General features: G+C 26.0%; 1 protein-coding gene across 4 annotated transcripts in view; it reads right to left on the bottom strand.

Annotated features, from left to right (window-relative positions):
• The window catches only part of LOC100571391, a 193,280-nt gene that overhangs the window by 21,356 nt on the left and 153,267 nt on the right, over positions 1–18,657 (bottom strand). The gene's annotated exons all lie outside the window — the stretch shown is intronic.

Genomic DNA, 18,657 nt, shown 5'->3' with positions numbered 1-18,657 from the left:
GATTTTTTTTATTCGCGACTTGAGGTAGAAAAAATACTTTCATTTTCATTTTTGGGGGTAGTTTCTGGTATCAAATTGGATCTAGTTCGTATACTTAAGAGGCCAAAATAGAAATTTTTTTAGTATTTTTTATTTCTCCAAAAATGAATTAAACGTTCAATTCAGTTAAATCTTGAAAACTGAATAGAAGGTTTTTTAGAAGGAATCAATACTAGAACCTAAAAATCTAAAAATATATAAACACAATTTATTTTATTGACACATTAAGTTCAAATTCGGACGAAATTTGATATTTAAAAGAAGAATAACGATTTTAGTTATTTTTTTGTAATTCAAAAAATGTAACATATGGATTTGAAAGTTTTACGTTTATCATTATATTTTATGTACAAAATTAATTTTTTAAAACATTTAGAGGCTAGGTACATTTCATGACATTGCCTATTTATTCCACCGACCTATTGCTGCGGTAAGTAGGTATAAACTCAAAAGTTAATAACCATATAATATAAAATATGTAAAATTATAACAATAATTACATAATAATAAATAATAATATATTAAATGCAATATTTTCAGCTAAAGTTATTTTAATGTTACGGATAGTAAAATAAGTTACTTAGCCAGCAATATAAATAGGTATATCATAAAATATACAGAGTAATATATATAGGCTGACAAGACCATATCGAATTTTGTATGAATTGATTTATCAATGAATTCAAATTATTAACACAATATACATTACAGTGACTTACTAAATGGCATGAATGGTACACTTGACACCTAATGTACAGCAGAGCCATCACCTAAACTTTCCTGTTTTTAAATTAAATATTAATGAGGAAACGTAAATAATGGAATCAGTTAATTATTCTCTGTGAAAAAATACTACATCTTTGTTCAAATAAATAAAAAATGTCATGTTATCTTATTTTAAAATTTTTTTTTTTAGTTTGAACTTATAATATTATAGCCATGTATTAATTACAATATATTGGATGTACTCTTAAATGATTTTTCTGCACAACATCATTTAAAATACAGAATTAAGCTGAAAAATAACAATACTACCTATGGTGTTAAAAATGATTGGTATTTTAACGGTTCATAGACCTTTATCCATTAAAATTGTATAAAAAAGATAAAAATTGTAGATAATTTTAAAAAGTGGAAAACAGAAATATTTATAAAATAATTGATAAAATTCTGAGAAATGAAATACAAATAATATGCATACCTACTTAATAATACCAATCACAATTTACAAAACCTACTTAGAAGCTCTATTAATATATTTTTATATATTTTAAAATTGCCCAGCTTAAACCTATTTTACACTTTAAGCGAATAAATAATATATTGGATTCACATAATAAATACATTTTTATGTTTAGATGGTTTCTTTTGATAAGTATACATTTTGTGATTAATTACTATAGATTAGAACTATTAAATTTTTTTATAACTTTGAAGATATAATTTTTTGTCACTCAAGTGGTTGTTCATTGTTTTCCTTTATTGTGAATAAGGAAAATCATAAAAAATTGAGATTGAACGGCGAATTTTAAACAGTTTTACTAAGCACTCAGAGAATTTACTAACAAAATAAAAAATAACCATCTTAAGGACCAACTATAGACTCAATTTTAAATATATAGATAGATAGGTAGGTTACAGACACACACGGAACTTTTGCACAGTTTTTATTGCTTGGAAAATCATCCATAGAAAAAAAGGAAAGCTACATAATTGTTAAATCAATACAATCCTCGCTTCTCTTAAAATTTAGAATTGAAAACTTGGGAGTTATTCTGATTTTAAAATAACCATCAAGCAAATATAAAACTGAATTGTATCCCCAATCACAGGTTGAAGTTACATAGGATAAGTTCAATAGGTTATAGGTACCTAACCACCTATTGAATATACTCTAATTTTAGATTCAATATTAATTTTTATTTAATTTAAATAAAACAAAACCATTTCCATTTTTAATTTTATATTTTACTAGGTATATGCATTATAATATTATGTTTGTACGATTGTCAATTAATTTAAACACCTCATGAATATTTGATACTACTTTATCTTAAATCGATAAATAATTTCTATAATCTAACCATTATTTTCAAACTAAACATTTGAACGGTTTTCATATTTATTTTGTCACTATTTTCATTTGTTAAAGGCAATAATTTATTATTTGTTTGTAAGATATTATATTTTACTGTACTTATTCAATTTATTATAATCAAGAGATTTGTAAATATTTACGGTTTCAAAAATTACACTTCTAACAAACATTAAATAATTTCGAAATCATGATCTTAGTTTTCATTCAGAATCTAAAATGTCATTTTAGTCAGAAAAGGAAAAAAACTATATTTAAGACTTATAAAATCCTCATCATGTCAGCTCGACATGCCTAGAAAATAAACAAAAAATATGCCGAGTATTTTAATTAAATATTAAGGGTATGCGGTTAGTGCCCAAAAGAGACATTTTTTCATTGACATACGGCGCCTACCCTCCATCTCTGGTAAAGGTCCTTTCATGTATCGATCCTTTTTGCTTTCATTTCCATACGAACCCAAATTAACCCGTTGTTTTGTGGTGAATTCCTGTATAATGACATATATACCACACCAACATAGCCTATACAAACCCACGGTCACGATTCTGGGTTGAAATTGATATCCCAACGCTCATTTTTCAACTGCTGCAGCTGGTCACTACGGCGCCGGCGCGTCAGAAGAATTAATTAACGAGTTAACTCAGTGGCTACCATAAGTGCAGTGATAAAATAATCCGAAATCTGTGTGATTATAGCATGCGAATATTAACAAGATGAAAGCTATTCACGAATATGTCACATTTTTCGGGTATAAAATATAATATTATCATAGTCGATGATAGAATATTTTAGATTATTAAAAATCATATCATCGTTCTCTAAACATTTTGTAATTAAATTTGAATTTGCGATTTTGTAAATGGTCCAAAGTATAAATCTTAAATATATGTTTGACATTTTGAATGATTTATTTAAAATGTAATTATGTTTTTAAAAATATCGTTAGCTTATAAACTATACTAATTCAAATTAAATAAACAATTAAAGATTTATATTAAATAAACTTATAAGTACCTATAATGGATTCTGTAACTGTATGGATTCGTACACCTGAATTGTATCTATAATTATAACCACGGTAGATTATAATCAACCGTGATTATGACTAAAGATATTATTATTATTATTACTATTGGATATAGCATAGACCGTTATAGATAATGATAATGGGAACGTATAACGTTAAGCCACCTTAATCACTAATAATATTTCCAAATAATGCTACATTTTCTCTTAAATTAAAATAAAAGCATCATTAAGAAATACAAATGTGAGCCCGCTACTAATGCAACATAATATTTATATGTATATTTTATAACTAAATTTATAATATCATAGTCAATAGGTACTAATATTTTAATAGCACCTATATAATATAATCGTTGTTTATGTATAGGTACCAAGCACGATTATAAAGAACGATTATAATCGTGGTACCAAGTAAAATAATATTAACGAATGTTTTTTTACTAAAATCAGCATGTTCCCATATTGTACACTGCGTTCACTCAGTAAGATAAAGATATATGACAATTAATATTACTAAATTAGGTTTTATAAGTAACATTTTAATTACGTTACTCATATTCTACTAGACGTACCTAATTTAGACTACTAATAATTTATAGGATAAAGAAAAGTACCTTGAAAAAATTATAACAATTACTGGATTCTGACATAAGAAAACCATTGAAATAAAAATATATAAATAATTTATTGTATGGATGTATGAATGTATGATGTACATTCATACATTTTTACCTGTGCATGATGCTTGGTAATTATATAAAAAAAAAATTCGGTGGTGTACAGGAGAGGTCAAATACAAGCTTAATGACAAATTAGTATAATATGATAGTGCTTTTATAAATTATACCTATTATTATCATTATTTTAGTATTAAAATATCTGTATTATAAAATAATACGCATTCATTTAATGCTCCAATTATCTTTGTATTTCTTTTCATATTTTATTGTATCTTATTGTACCTATTTCATTTTTTATTTGAATGGAATTGGGTACAGTGATCAGGTGACCAAAGTTTCTCGACAAAGGAATTTGTTCGTGTCCTATTTTAGCGATTACTGATCGATCTAGTGATGCGAATATGCGATTAAGATTTCTAAGACACTGAAATCTACTTAAAATGACTTTACCCAATTTACAGTTTTATCCACTTAAGTAATTTAAATGCATTAAAAAATTACAAATATTATGATTCAACTAACTGGAAACTTAAAGAAAAAAATGACAATAGCGGGAATTTTGTCTTAAAGCAGACTTCCCGTTGAATTGAAATATGTTTTTAACATTTTTATCAAATCGCTTGATCGATCATGCAAATATAAAATATATTATAGAATGCGACTAATCTCTTATGTTTCATGTGTGACTTATCACTGCAGTATCAAATGTTTTGTTTGGAAATATGTTGTACGTTAATATTATTCGAAACATTTAAAGAAGTTTCTTTTTCTGTCAACGTATTCAACAGGAATTCGAGATGACTTAAAAAATTAAAAATACGATAAGTCAAATAATCAGCGTTTAACATGGTATATACTAAGAGGCTGTACTATCACAATATTTATTGATGCTTACTGCTTATAGTTTACATAATATTATAATAATATTGTGTTATTTATATGAAAAAATTAATTAATTTAATATTATCTAACCACAATTTGTGGCTAATTAATTTCGAACTTTTCTAGTGACAACACAATGAATTAATACCACGTGACAAGTTTATGGACGGTATTAGTACAAGTCATTATAATGGTTTCTGTATACGACTGTAAGTACGTATAGAATGGATTGGGGAATTTGGTGTATATGAACGCGAGTCACCGGTGACATAAAATACGAGTTTGTTGTACCTAAGTTTTTATACCTATACACAAAAGTCCGATCAAATTGTAAGCACTTAAAGTGTCTCTGTATACATCAGTTTTGGAGGAGGTTTGAATTTGTTGTTCTGTTTTAACTTTAAAGTTTAAACAGATAATATATAGGTCGGTATACATTATATTATCTAGGCGTAAAATACCTATAAAATGTAATCTACATTAACGTTGTTATGAAACTAAAGCATACAAAAACTATAATTGGTTTGAAAAATAAACCATATGTAAAACAAATGTATGTTAATAACTAATGGTCTAGTAGCTGATGTTTTTATGTTCAATAAAAAAAAAAAAACCACATGACTATATTAAACCTATATTCTTTTTAAACATACAAAGAATAAATTAATACATTTGTAAAATATTGTTTGATATGTAGATAGGTCAAAATATGAGATGCACTCAATACCAGATTCAATACGGAATACCTGATTTAGGTATATAATAATATATAATAATACGCATAAACTCGATTCTTGAAAATAAATTTTTTTTAAACTAAAAATATATTATAATATAGGTAGCTATAAAAAATATGCAACAGACAACAGAAATATAAAAAAAATTACCAATCATACATGGCGCGTATAGATACATGGTAATAACGTGAACGGTTTGTTTATAAAAAATTATATTAGCTAATTTAATATTTAATTTTTTTTTATCTAAACTAAATCATGATAACATTTTTGCCATCGGCTTAAATAATGCCCGTCGATATGTTTATATCCTTAGTATTTTGTCATATTGCAATTAAATTTCAAACCTATGTAATACCTACATAATTTCTTAACTTTAATCCAACTTTCTATTAAATTTCCCCGGAAGTCAACTTGAAGGGTTGTATTGTTGTAATCTATTTTAATAAATTACCGAATAATGTTTTGTAATTTAAACTAATACCATGGTGTCACCATCAGAAGACTTTTTTTCCATTTAAATTCATAAATATTCTATTATTCTTTAGAATTTGAAATGCTATATACCTACTCTCATGTTTCTACATTCGTTATGATGAATTAATATTATGTTAAAAACGTGCATATCAAACATATTTGATACATTTGTAGTATCTTATAATTTAATAAATAATCTAAGTTTATCAAATATTTTAGCGATAAATTATAATATTAAGATGTTACATTTTATAATTCGACGAGTTCTTTACATCTGAAACTCTTATTAATTTTTACTCTTCCCTAGTGAATTGTAAAAACTTTTATTGGATTTATGAAAATATGAGAATTCCAGTATTTGCAACCTCTTCTTCATTTTATTAAACTTTCTTCACAAGTCGCATATTGAATAATATTTATCAAAACGACAAAATAAAAATAAAATACTTATTACTATTTGGATAGCTAATATTAATTTACAATACAAATATTTTAGATTCTGAACAAAGCAAGGATGTTTATTTAATATTGTAGTGTTTCAACTTTGTATCATTTACTATATTATATTATTTAAATCATACTTTAATAATAATATACTATGTAGCCATATAAATAGATCAATTGTAAATGTAAGTAAACAAATAAATATTGAAAAATGTATTATTAACAAAACAATAAAATTAAAATAAAAAAATATATTAAGGCATAAATTATTATTATATTTTGTAATTCAGGATAATAATATAAACGCTTTGAAAGGCTTGGCAACTGACATAATCTTATACATTAAATAGGTAATTATTAAACCATGCTGGCTAGTATTGGATTAAATATAAAGTTTGTAAATTGTATGTATAAGTTTTAGTTTTAAAAAATTAGTAATTTAAAACAAGGCTTACTATATGCGTCAGGTGATTCATTTAACGTAAAAAAAAAACACTCATCATTTCTGAAAAGAATAACGTTTTAGAAAATATTTCTTGTGCATAATGTTAAGTCATTACAAAATAAGATTTTTGGAAAAAAAAAACTATTCATTTTTTTAAAGTTTTTTTACACTTTTAAACGACAATATCCATTTTAATTTAATATTTCGAAGCAGAATATTATTTGAAGTATTTCCATCTATATCAAATTCCTAACAATATTATACCCTGTTCAAAACAAGAAGCACATAGATTTACATGACAAAACCGGTTTAGCCCGTGGCTCTATGTGCTTCTTATTTTGAACAAGGTATAGTTATAAATATTTAAAGTTTAGACAAGCTGAGTGTGAACCAACAATTTACGGGGTACCTACCCTTGCACCCCACTACTCACTCATTTTAACATTAAATACTTATAACTGATAAACTAATCGTAAAAACTCGATTTCTACTTATTAAAAACTCCAAAAATAATTTCACTTTGAAATAATGATAACATTTTAAAAATAATAACAATAAAAACTATATTTTTTTAGAGGAAATGTTGTTTTTTATATAGCAACTTAAAATTATTTTAAAAAATGTAAGTGTTGAAATAATGATGACTGTCTTACGACAAATGGACCAACCAGTATTTCATAATTTTAATTTTGAGCATTGATAACATTAAAAGCATTAAATACATCAATACAACTATTCCTAATTTCTTCCTCTCTTCGAAATCTCAAATTTATAAATATACTAGCTGATCCATGCACTTCGTTGCCAATTAAAAATGCCAACTCTATATGAATAATATGTTTTATTTCATATTTTTATAATATAACAGTTACCATAACAGCAATTTTTAACCAATGGCAACCAATAATTATTATTATAATAGCTTTGATACCTATGGCAACTATTTATAAACAAAAATTTCCATTGGAAATCTCAAAATCCCTGTTTGAGCACCTCCCGGGGTTGGCCCTCCCCCATTTTAATTTAGCCTATCTTTTGCCCAGATATCTAACCTATCTTTGTACTAAACGATCCCATGTACTTCGATGCCTGTCAACCAATAGTTATTATTATAATAATAGCGTCAAAACCCATGGTAACCATGGCAACCAAAGGACACCCACAGAGACAGACAAACATTCTATATCTCTTCTTGGGGTTGGTTACCATGGTAATATGGAGATATACACGAACGGAAATCTCAAAATAATATACAACTGCAGGTTGCCGTGGTAATATGAACACACACTTTAAACATACATTCATTTATATAAAATATAGATTACGGTGTAGCATGCAGCATGTATTTAAAATATTCAGTTTTATATTATATGATGAGTGAATCGGAGCGGTCTCTTATATGCTTATAGATAATCATGTAAAATTTTAATAATAATTAAATGGGGCAGATACTGGGGGAAATAATACCAATATTTTGAGTAATTTGTAAGTTATAAATTAGTTTTTAAAAATAAACTTAAAATCAAAATGTATTAGACTTTTGCTGAATTAAACTGTTTTGCAAAATAATTAATGAATAATTTGACAAGCCTTCAGAAACATACACATTCGGCATGAATTTTTGCAAACAAATAAATATAATAAATATAATTTTAGCTTCTAGTGTTTATTTATATTTCCAACAATTTAGATTAATAAGCCTCACGTAGTTAGTTAATATTCAAATTTCTAAAAATATAAATAAACTCAGTAATTGGAGAATATATAATATTATCCAATAGCCGAGGAATATTATATTATTTTCAGAAGCTAAGTAATTAAACAATTATAATTTAATAATAAATGTTATGTTCAAAAAATGTTTGTCATTTTAATCATGTATAATTAATTCGTATGTTACCTACATATTTCCTTGTTACTTATAACTCAATCTGTTTATCTTGATTTGGAATGGATTCTCATTTCTTTACGTGTGTGGTGATAGAAGAATGTAAATGTAATATTTGTATTTATTGACTTGGTTAACAATATTTCAAAATATATTTTCCATAGGTATGATATAAATTATAATATATAATATGATGTATTTTGTTTTATAATTATTATATGTAAAAATTGCATTAGAAATAATATGTTAGTACCTATATACGCTTATTAACATGGTATGTTTATACCAAATAATACGTTTTAAGATAAAAATAAACCATAAAATAAAATTTTTTATGCTTTTAATATAGCTTTCTAAATATATATCTAAATTTTTAAAATAATATATTCATTTCATAATTTCATCTGAAAACTTATTATGTTTCACAAATATAGTTTTTAATATAGGATATATAATTTTTAGTGCTCACCAAATGCATTTATAAATTATTGAATTTATAAGCATTACTATAAAAAATTTTATTACGTGTTTTTTTCCCACAACAAGTCAATTTTCTCCCAAAGAATATTTTATTACTGACAATTTTATAATATTCATATAATTATAGTAAATGAATTTATGATTTAATTTTAATACTAAAAATAAGTGCTCAAAAGGTTTCAAATACCTAGCTACCAATAGAATATTTTAAAATCAAAAACCTAGTTTATGCGGAAGTTTGAGGAGTTAATTTTTTATTAGTTTCTTCGAACTTAAATAAAAATCACTAACAATATTGTAGACAATTTTTTTTAGAAATAAAATATAGAAGTTATAAACTGAGATCTACTATTGTAGTCTGAAGGTAATCATCTTTTAGAATGCAATGATTTATCATTGATTTAAATTTAATTTCATAATGTACCTATACGAAATACTGATATTAATCCAATACCTATGTGGTTTCTGTATACATATAGTCCACGGGGTTTTTATTTAGCAGTTTTGATTTTTATAAAATTAAAAATAATTACAATTTTGACAATTCTGAAATATCTTTTAAATAATTGTCTAATAGTTTAATAGTTAATTTAAATAATTTAGGACACATAATATTATTAAGATATATTATGCAGTTTAGAATTTTAGATTTATATTTATCACAAGCGTTCATTAATTTAGTAGTACAACAAAATAGTATTGTATTAAAATATTGGTGGCTATTATTCAAATATTATTTTGTTTTTACATCTTATTTATTTACCTATATACCTATATAAGTTCCAAATACATAATAATATATATAAATAATATTATAATATATAAATCATTTTGAGGGTGTAGGTACTATATTGGCACTGAATATTTGTTTATTTATAAATATTAGTATTATTCATTGATTGAAATTTTACTGTAAAATTGTTTTAATTGTAAAATCAACATACCCTGAAATATTGCATTTCATATCACACATTCAGTTCGGTATCGGAGTTTGTACTTCTTTTCCTTTATTTTAAATTCGAATGGACGTTTTAATATGGAACAACAGGTATTTTGTGTTTTAATTATTGAGTCTATGTAAGCTACAAATATTCGGAAATTGCCTTTTGATGTACATTTAAATAACAAAAATAACTAACGATAATTTTTTCAACTAAATAAATTGACATAAAAAGGGCTTTTTATATTTTGTTATTATTTATAACTTCGTCCTGCAAAAGTGTTTTTTAAAATTTTTTTAAAGATATTTTAATAATTCAATGGTCAGATGGCGCTACTATAGTGTATTCCTATTTTCGTATTTTATTTGTTTTAACGTCATCATTATAGAATTTCACGTCTGAAGTATTACTGATGTAATACACTAGCTAATACTTATTTACTTATTGGCTCCTTTAATATTATAATAGTAGTTATCATAACCATAGACCTACATCAAAATTATTATTATTTAGATTATTGTAAATAAACCTTAATAGATTTTATATTTCAAATAATCGTTAAAAAAAATATGTGTTAAATTTTCATTTTTGCAATTTTACTGAAAAATACCTTTCCATGCGATGATATATCTATTTTTCCTTTTCTATACATACTAAAGGTGGAGTTATTAGCACGACCAAAAAATGCTTGAATTTAATATAGAATATAAAATGTAGAGCTGAGTCATTGCTGACATTAGAATTGAAAAAAAAATCACTGAAATTATATCACAAATTCAAACATAACCATTTTAATGAAAGAAGGTGACTATATTTTTAAATTTTAACTTTACAAGTCCTGTGAAAATACAATAGAAAAACTTAATTCCGTATAGGTATAAAAATTTGATATAGTGTTTGGTTCAAAAAAGTTTGTTTATTGTGTCACGGTCCAAAAATCACATTAAAAACTTTTAAGGTAGCTACAGAAAATGGAATACACAAAAATACCGTTATGGTGGTGGTGAAACAATAGGCAGTATGATTACATCGGATATTCAGTTTCATACAAATTTTAAAAATAACTATAAACCGATTTCCAGATACCTAATTTTAATTGATCTAAACTTTTTTATATAATGAAAATAAAATCAAAAAGTCTCGAAATTCACAATATATTTGACCTTATAGATTCTGAGCGGAGCGATAAATGTATATTGATATAATAATGATTTTTTTTTTGTCTTTCGTCATCGTTTGGAGCAGTACCTAAGCAATTTATGGATGTAAAACGTAACACATTAAAAAGGGTAGATAACGCATTTCAATAGTGTTTGGGTCTCTTTTTAGCACAATAAAACAACCCTAAAACAGGAATCAACACTAGAAAATAAAAATACAACAAGACGTGATACTTCTGACCAGGGTTGACACTGTTAATAATGTAAATTTCGTGGAATCGAATAACAAAACTCTCAAGATATACGTGTAGTGATGCTTTTGATTTCAATAGAAGTTTAGCGTTGAGTTAATAATGACTTAATGGTATGGGGAGTGCTAAGAGGGTTTCATCCATCTACAACATTTCAGGAAAATTTAAAAATGCTTTCAGTTTTCTATAAACCTATTACTGAAGATATGTATTAAACTTGTAATTTATATGGAGGTTGCTAAAAAATCTAAAATTTTATAAACCCGCGTCAACTGCAGCATACCAAACTTATCAGAGATCCGAATACGCCATACAGCAAATGATCAGTCCAAAAAAACAAAGACAAATTCTGACAACGCAACTGCTGAAACGCATGATACTCCGATTGAGTGAAATCAGAAAGGCTCTTATTAAAAAAAAAAAAGTTACTTTGAAAGATGACCATTTATTTACCTATGTCTTTAATTCACGGTTTTACATCGTGATCGAATATTATATATAGGTAATTTTGTATGCATATACGGTAAGTGTAACGATTAAGTTTTAGTTATTTGCAATGCTATATCCCAAACTTCCATGCTAAATCTGAATTAAATTATTAATATGGATTCAAATATTAAATAATTGTTTTAGATGTAATAAAAATATGCAGATGAACTTAAGATATCCTACTTGCAACAAGAATAAATTATCCTTTTTAATGGAATAAGAGTGTATTCAACAGTTTATAGAATAACAATGTAACAATAGTCACTTTAGAAATTTAGATGTACAATTTTTTTTTTTGTTATGCTAAATCAACTCTACACTAATATATAACCAAGCCAACAGTTTTGAAATGATCGATTTTACATTACTTTTGATTACCTATTACATATTATTTTTCAATTAAATTGTTCTAATTAATAGTTATTAACTTATGACTTATATAAAGCTATATTAGAAAAAGCAGAAATATTTAATACGTATATTTTATAATTTTAGCATAGTATACGCAAAGGTCATAACTCATAGATGTATATCATTATGAAAAAAGTGGATTTAGAGGACGATTAACGTTTATAGAATAAATGGGTCTATACATATAATGAAACCCTAAAAAAAAAATATCCCACCTCATCAGTTTCACCAGTTTGGCTTTAACCCCTCCGTTATAATACATGTCATTAAGTATAACGGATTTCCAAAATAATAATGAATGGATTTGAACATAAATTATACACAACCACACTTTCCTTGACATGGAACAAGCATTCGACAAAGTTTGTCACCTAGGACTTCTATATAAACAACACAAATTAAACCTACCGACATAATATCTTTACAATATAGACTAATAATTTACAACAAAACATACCTTTCATGTACGAATAGGATTCGAATCTCTCAATTAATACTCTCTAACTTTATTAAAAATCAATAATCAATTAATTCGTTGGAATTATAAAGGCTAGTCAGTTAATAAATACCTCGGAATCACCCTAGATGAAAAACTTGTTGGAAAATACAAATCAATAAACACTTAACCAAGCCTATACAGTATACGTGATTGAAAATCTTGTACCCACTGGTACCCCTGGTGAACTGTAGCTCATCAATGTAGATAATATATCCAGTACTTCTCTCCACGTCAATCATAAAAATCCTCTTAATAGCCATACGCATTCCAGAGTATCCCAAATAAAAATAAGTAAGCTGAATAAATTTCGTAGAAAAGCCCTCTGGTTTATGCAATCGTGCATAATAAGCAACTCTAAAACGATACCGGAATATCGCGTATATGGCCGATTGGATCAAATAAAACAAATCAAGCAATTATACACAAAACTCAATTTTAAATAAAGCTATATAGCTCATATATAGCTATATATAACAAAATTGGAAATTAAAAAAACGAAATATAACTGACTGAGACTTTATTTATTATCAGAATCTAGTAATATGAACTAATTTGTTCATATTTATGTATCGGAATTAAACTGAACTAAAATTGTATAGCAAAAACAATTGTATGTTTAAATAATTAAATCAATATAAAATAAAAAAAAATTTGAAGGTAGGGATTTGCCTAGAACAATGCAAAACATTGAGTAAATAATAGGCAAGGTTGGAGCCTCTCGTGACCAAATTTAGTTGAGTAAAATTATTTTTATTAATGTATCTATACAACAAAATACTTTTCATTTAAACATAGATGCATTTATAAAATCGATTACCAATGATTTTCTTGATTTTTGTTAAGACAAAGTATATAAAGGTAAGTATATTAGTGTAGGTACCTATAGCAGATCCGAACACGAATCTTAATTTTCTATTTACTAGAACGAAAACTAATAACTTAATTTATTATTTTGACGAACCAAAACAGGAAATATCCATTAAAGTTCCAGTTCCCTATACATATATTGTTCAGGTTATTTGTTTCACGAGTGAGAGTTGCCAACAGTTCATCGTAATTGTAACGAGAATAGACAGTATTGGAAAATCAATTGATAGGTATATGGTGTTTCCTTGAAAAGGTATAATTATAGTTAGATCTCTTTGATGTGATAGTCGTATCAAATGAAAGTGAGTGATACGAATAAATAATGAAAACAAAATTGTAGTATGTACAACACAGGGATGAAATAAGATAATGCTTTTTCCACTTATATTTTAGAATTTTATCAATTTTAAAATCAACGCATAAAGTTACGTTATACATACGGTAAGACGATAATTCAATAATTTTAATTTTAATCATGCATTAGTTAGTGATTATAGCTTTGCATAAATATATCACACTAGTAAAACACATATTCTAACTCAGTTTTAAATATGATGTCATATGTATATTAAAATGATGGTAATTTAAGGTTTATATTACCATTGAGGGGGCTGCAGCTCACGTATTTTTCATACGTTTTAGACCAATAAGCGGTGGTAATTTACACACTGTTTCGAAATGTTCGATTTAAATTTTTTATACATGTTTGAATTCATTTATAAAATATCTAGGTTTCTTAGGAAGTCGATTTTCAATTTTCAATTTAAAATGACCTTCAAATAACCCTTTTTTTTAGAAATCCATGAAATAATTGCATTACATTTGTATTTATTTTGGGCACATCTGATTTTAAATAAAAAAAGTGATTCCTAAGAAACATAGTCTAGAAGTTTATAAATTCAACCATTTTTTCAAAATTAAAATCTGTCAAACCAAATTCTTCCAGTTTTGTCTAGCTTATTGATCTAAAAGTTACTTTTTTTCATTGACTGAGCCCCCTCCCGCCCCCTTAGTTTATTTTATGATACGGAATTTAAATATATTTAAAACACAGTAACAAACAAAATTAATGTTTAGATTGGTCAAATCTACATTAGTTTTGACTTTTGTCAAAACCGGCTGCAGCCCCCTTAAGAAATAATTAATTTTCTTACACTAACAAGTAACAACGATGATTATTCACCAATACATCTTTAAAGTGATACAATTTATTTTTGTTTTATTAGAAGAAACAATAAATACAAATATGAATGCCTTAATATGTTGATTATACTCGTGTGTATATATAGATATGCATAGAAATAATTACCGTAGAAATAAATACCAACGTTATTCCTCGTCCTCTTGAAAGAAAGCTTATAATATCAAAAAGTGTATTGTGACATGAACTTGATTTCAGCGGTGGTTTTTTTTAAGGAAAGTGCTGTCAAATTAAGCTTATGGGAAATTTTTATGCAAACAACGGACTCTTAATTTACATAAATTCATTGTTGAATATTAAGTATAATTTATAAAAACGCATAGAAATAAAAAATATAGAATATGTCAAATATTTATAAATAGCACAAAATAAGTCAAGAGAAGAAGAAAAAAGGTAATTTTGAAAATTGTATAATGCCCAGAATATACTAGTATAAATATTTGGTTAAGGGGCCTGGTCACGACTTTTCAAATTTTCCGCGATTCTATAAAATTTGAAAATTAAATTTTATATTTTAGTTTCCACCTAAATTATAAGACTTTTCCACTAATCAACTATCTAATACCTATTTAGGGGGGGTTGTTAGGGTGTATTATATCGACCAAAACACACTTTACAAGGAAAAACATTCACACCTCGTAGATTGGTTCGATTTCCGTAATTTTTTTTTTTGTTAGATAGAAAAATATTTTTTACAGGGCACATTGGACTTCGATTTTTTTGATTACGTTGCTAAAAACAAATAATAATACGAAAACTGAAAAGTTGTAAAAATGGACTAAATTCAAACTTGTAATATAAGATTTCGAAAAATAATTTTGAAAATCCAAGTCCAATGCGCCCTGCAATAAGTCTTCCTCTATTTAACAAAAAAAAAAATTACGGAAATCAGACCAATCTACGAGGCGTGAGAGTTTTTCCTGTAAGGCATGTTTTTGAGAAAAAAACAGGTCGCGCGCAGGCCCCTTAACATTTAAATTATTGAATTTGTCATAATATGGTTATTCATTTTTGAATCGCAACAAAAAAAACAAAATCCCGTTTTCATAACTTTTTTTTGTTTTTCCCGATTTTTTTTTGAAAATAGGTAGGTACTGTTTTATTTTTACTTTTCATGCTCTAAATCCATTTCCTACGAGAAACTACTATCAATATTGAACATTGAAGCATTTTTAAAAAAGTATCAACGTGCGCAGAAAAAAAAAGTCACACATCACATTGTATAACCAACCATCCTAACCTAACCGTTCAGAATCCAGAATGATTTATATAATTTATTATTTTTAATAGGTACCTATTATTTTTATCTTGAGAGTTTTATCCACCTGTACTAATTATAGATGTATTCCGGTATTCGTATTCTTATATACAATTGTAGTGTATGTTTACAGTGTATTTTAAATACAGTGTAAAATGTCAAATGATTATTCCACTCGGACTTTGTAAAGGTAGTTAAAGTCATGTCAACATTTAATTTTTTTCAGGAGAATTGAGAAATAAATAAAATTTGTAAGTTTATTTTACATTATATACAGACAGTTATTGTTTGATTATTTAATGCAAAAACGTTGTGATTTCAGTTTTTAAACAAATACGTTTATCACATAACCTAGACATACTTTTTTAGATTTTTTAGATAATACTCAAAAAGTAATAACAAACTTTTTTTAAGTATTTACCTTACATTTTAGTAAAACACATTTAAATAAAACATTTATTTAAATACGCTGGGATGCTAAACCGTTTTTTTAGCACAATATAATATATATACATTTAATTAATTCACTGATATTTTAGATAACCTTCTTCCAGCGATGAAATTGGATGACTAGATAAACATAATATGATCGTTTTTTTTTTCGATATTCCAATCTATTAATATAATATTATGTCTCGAAAACGAAGGTGTTATTGCGATGAAAATCTTTAAAAAATGATCGCGTCATGCGTCATGCGTGCTACCAAACGAATAAGTGGTATAAGAGAATGCAGGAAAACTGTCGAAAATCTTTTATTGCCGACCACGCATAGTTATTTGAAAAACTAGGTCAGGTATTTCATTATCTGCTAGGGTCAGAGATGAATTAAGATTTAAAAATAATTCGGTCTTTATCCGACCGCCATCAGAAGCTTAATAGTAGTTAATGAGGCTTCAGGATAAAAAACTTTTGAGTTGCCGCTTTCATTAAAACAGAAGTAGAGAACTGTCACACATATAAAACATATAATATAAGTGAATAATATAGGTAAGTAATTATAACATACAATTTAACTTGTTTAAGTCAAAGAACTATTGAAGAATACCTTTCCTATAATTTAGTGAGTAATTTATTGTAAAATATAACAATTTATAAAATTGCCAATATTTATAGGTGCAATTTCAATAAACAAACTGAGGGATTTATGACTTTTTTTTACCAAAAATGTGTTATGACAATTTAACATTGAATACTTATAGTGTATTATAATTTATAGGTACATTTTATAAAAATTAATACAATAGTCAATTTTAATTTATTAAAAATTGAAAACAACTTTTTTATATTTTATTTAAAAAATATGACGAATTAATATCAGTATACAAGGTGTAATAGAAAATCTTGACGAAATAAAAAAAATGACGCTGCTAACAATTTTTGGCATACGTTTAGTATGCCAAAAATTGTTAAAATTACATGATTAGTAAATAATTTAAGAAATAATATACTCATGTCAATAAATTCCCTAAAAAAATATTTTGAAAAAGTTATTATAATAACTTACGTACCACTATTCTATTATGTGCCTATACGTTCCAAATTCATTTAATCAATAAAATATTGATATTTCAAAAATTCTAAAAAAATTAGCTACTTGACTTAGATAAATGTTTTTATAATCAGATTCACAAATTGGATATTTTGAATATATCCAAAAAAATTTAAATCAGTTTAAATTTTTTATTTTCAATGTTAAAAAAAAAATAATTTTTTGTATAATATATGTAGCTATAAAAAAGTGACTATAAATTGTATATAAAAAACATTTTAAATATTGATTAGAACAAAAGTTATTCTAAAAGTGTTACACCCTGTATAGGAATAGGATATTATAGGTACTATATAATACCATACGGCATACACGATCACTGTCGAAAACTTGGAAAGTTGGAACACATAAGTGAGCATCAACTGACAAGTTATTCGTATATCGTAATTAGGTTTTTTTCCGAATTAGATCTGGGCACGGGATTACGGGAATGTTTATAATGTTTATATTAGTAAATACTCGCGATACTATTGTCGTAGCGCTGAGTCGCTGCTGAACGTGATAACCGATAATAATATAAGACGTAAAACCGACCACAACGACTGGGTTTAGTAGAGACATTGAAAAATAATGATTAATATTCTAAATAGATTTGAATTCGATAAAATGACAATTGTCGAGTTCATTGTTTTATTCATTATACTCTGATACATAGGCGCAACTAGACCTATACTTTTGAGGGTGCACAAATTATAAAGAATTCCCAGACCCCCGGACCCATACTCTATATACAGGCTATAACAGAAGATCTGACAAAAAAAAATTACGCTACTTAAACGTATGACAAAATATTGTGGAAAAAATATTTTGAAAAAAGTTATTACATTCTAA

This window comes from Acyrthosiphon pisum, chromosome A1 (assembly GCF_005508785.2).
Source record: "Acyrthosiphon pisum isolate AL4f chromosome A1, pea_aphid_22Mar2018_4r6ur, whole genome shotgun sequence".
NCBI classification, from domain to species: Eukaryota; Metazoa; Arthropoda; class Insecta; order Hemiptera; family Aphididae; genus Acyrthosiphon; species Acyrthosiphon pisum.
This window is presented reverse-complemented; position numbering and strand designations above follow the sequence as displayed.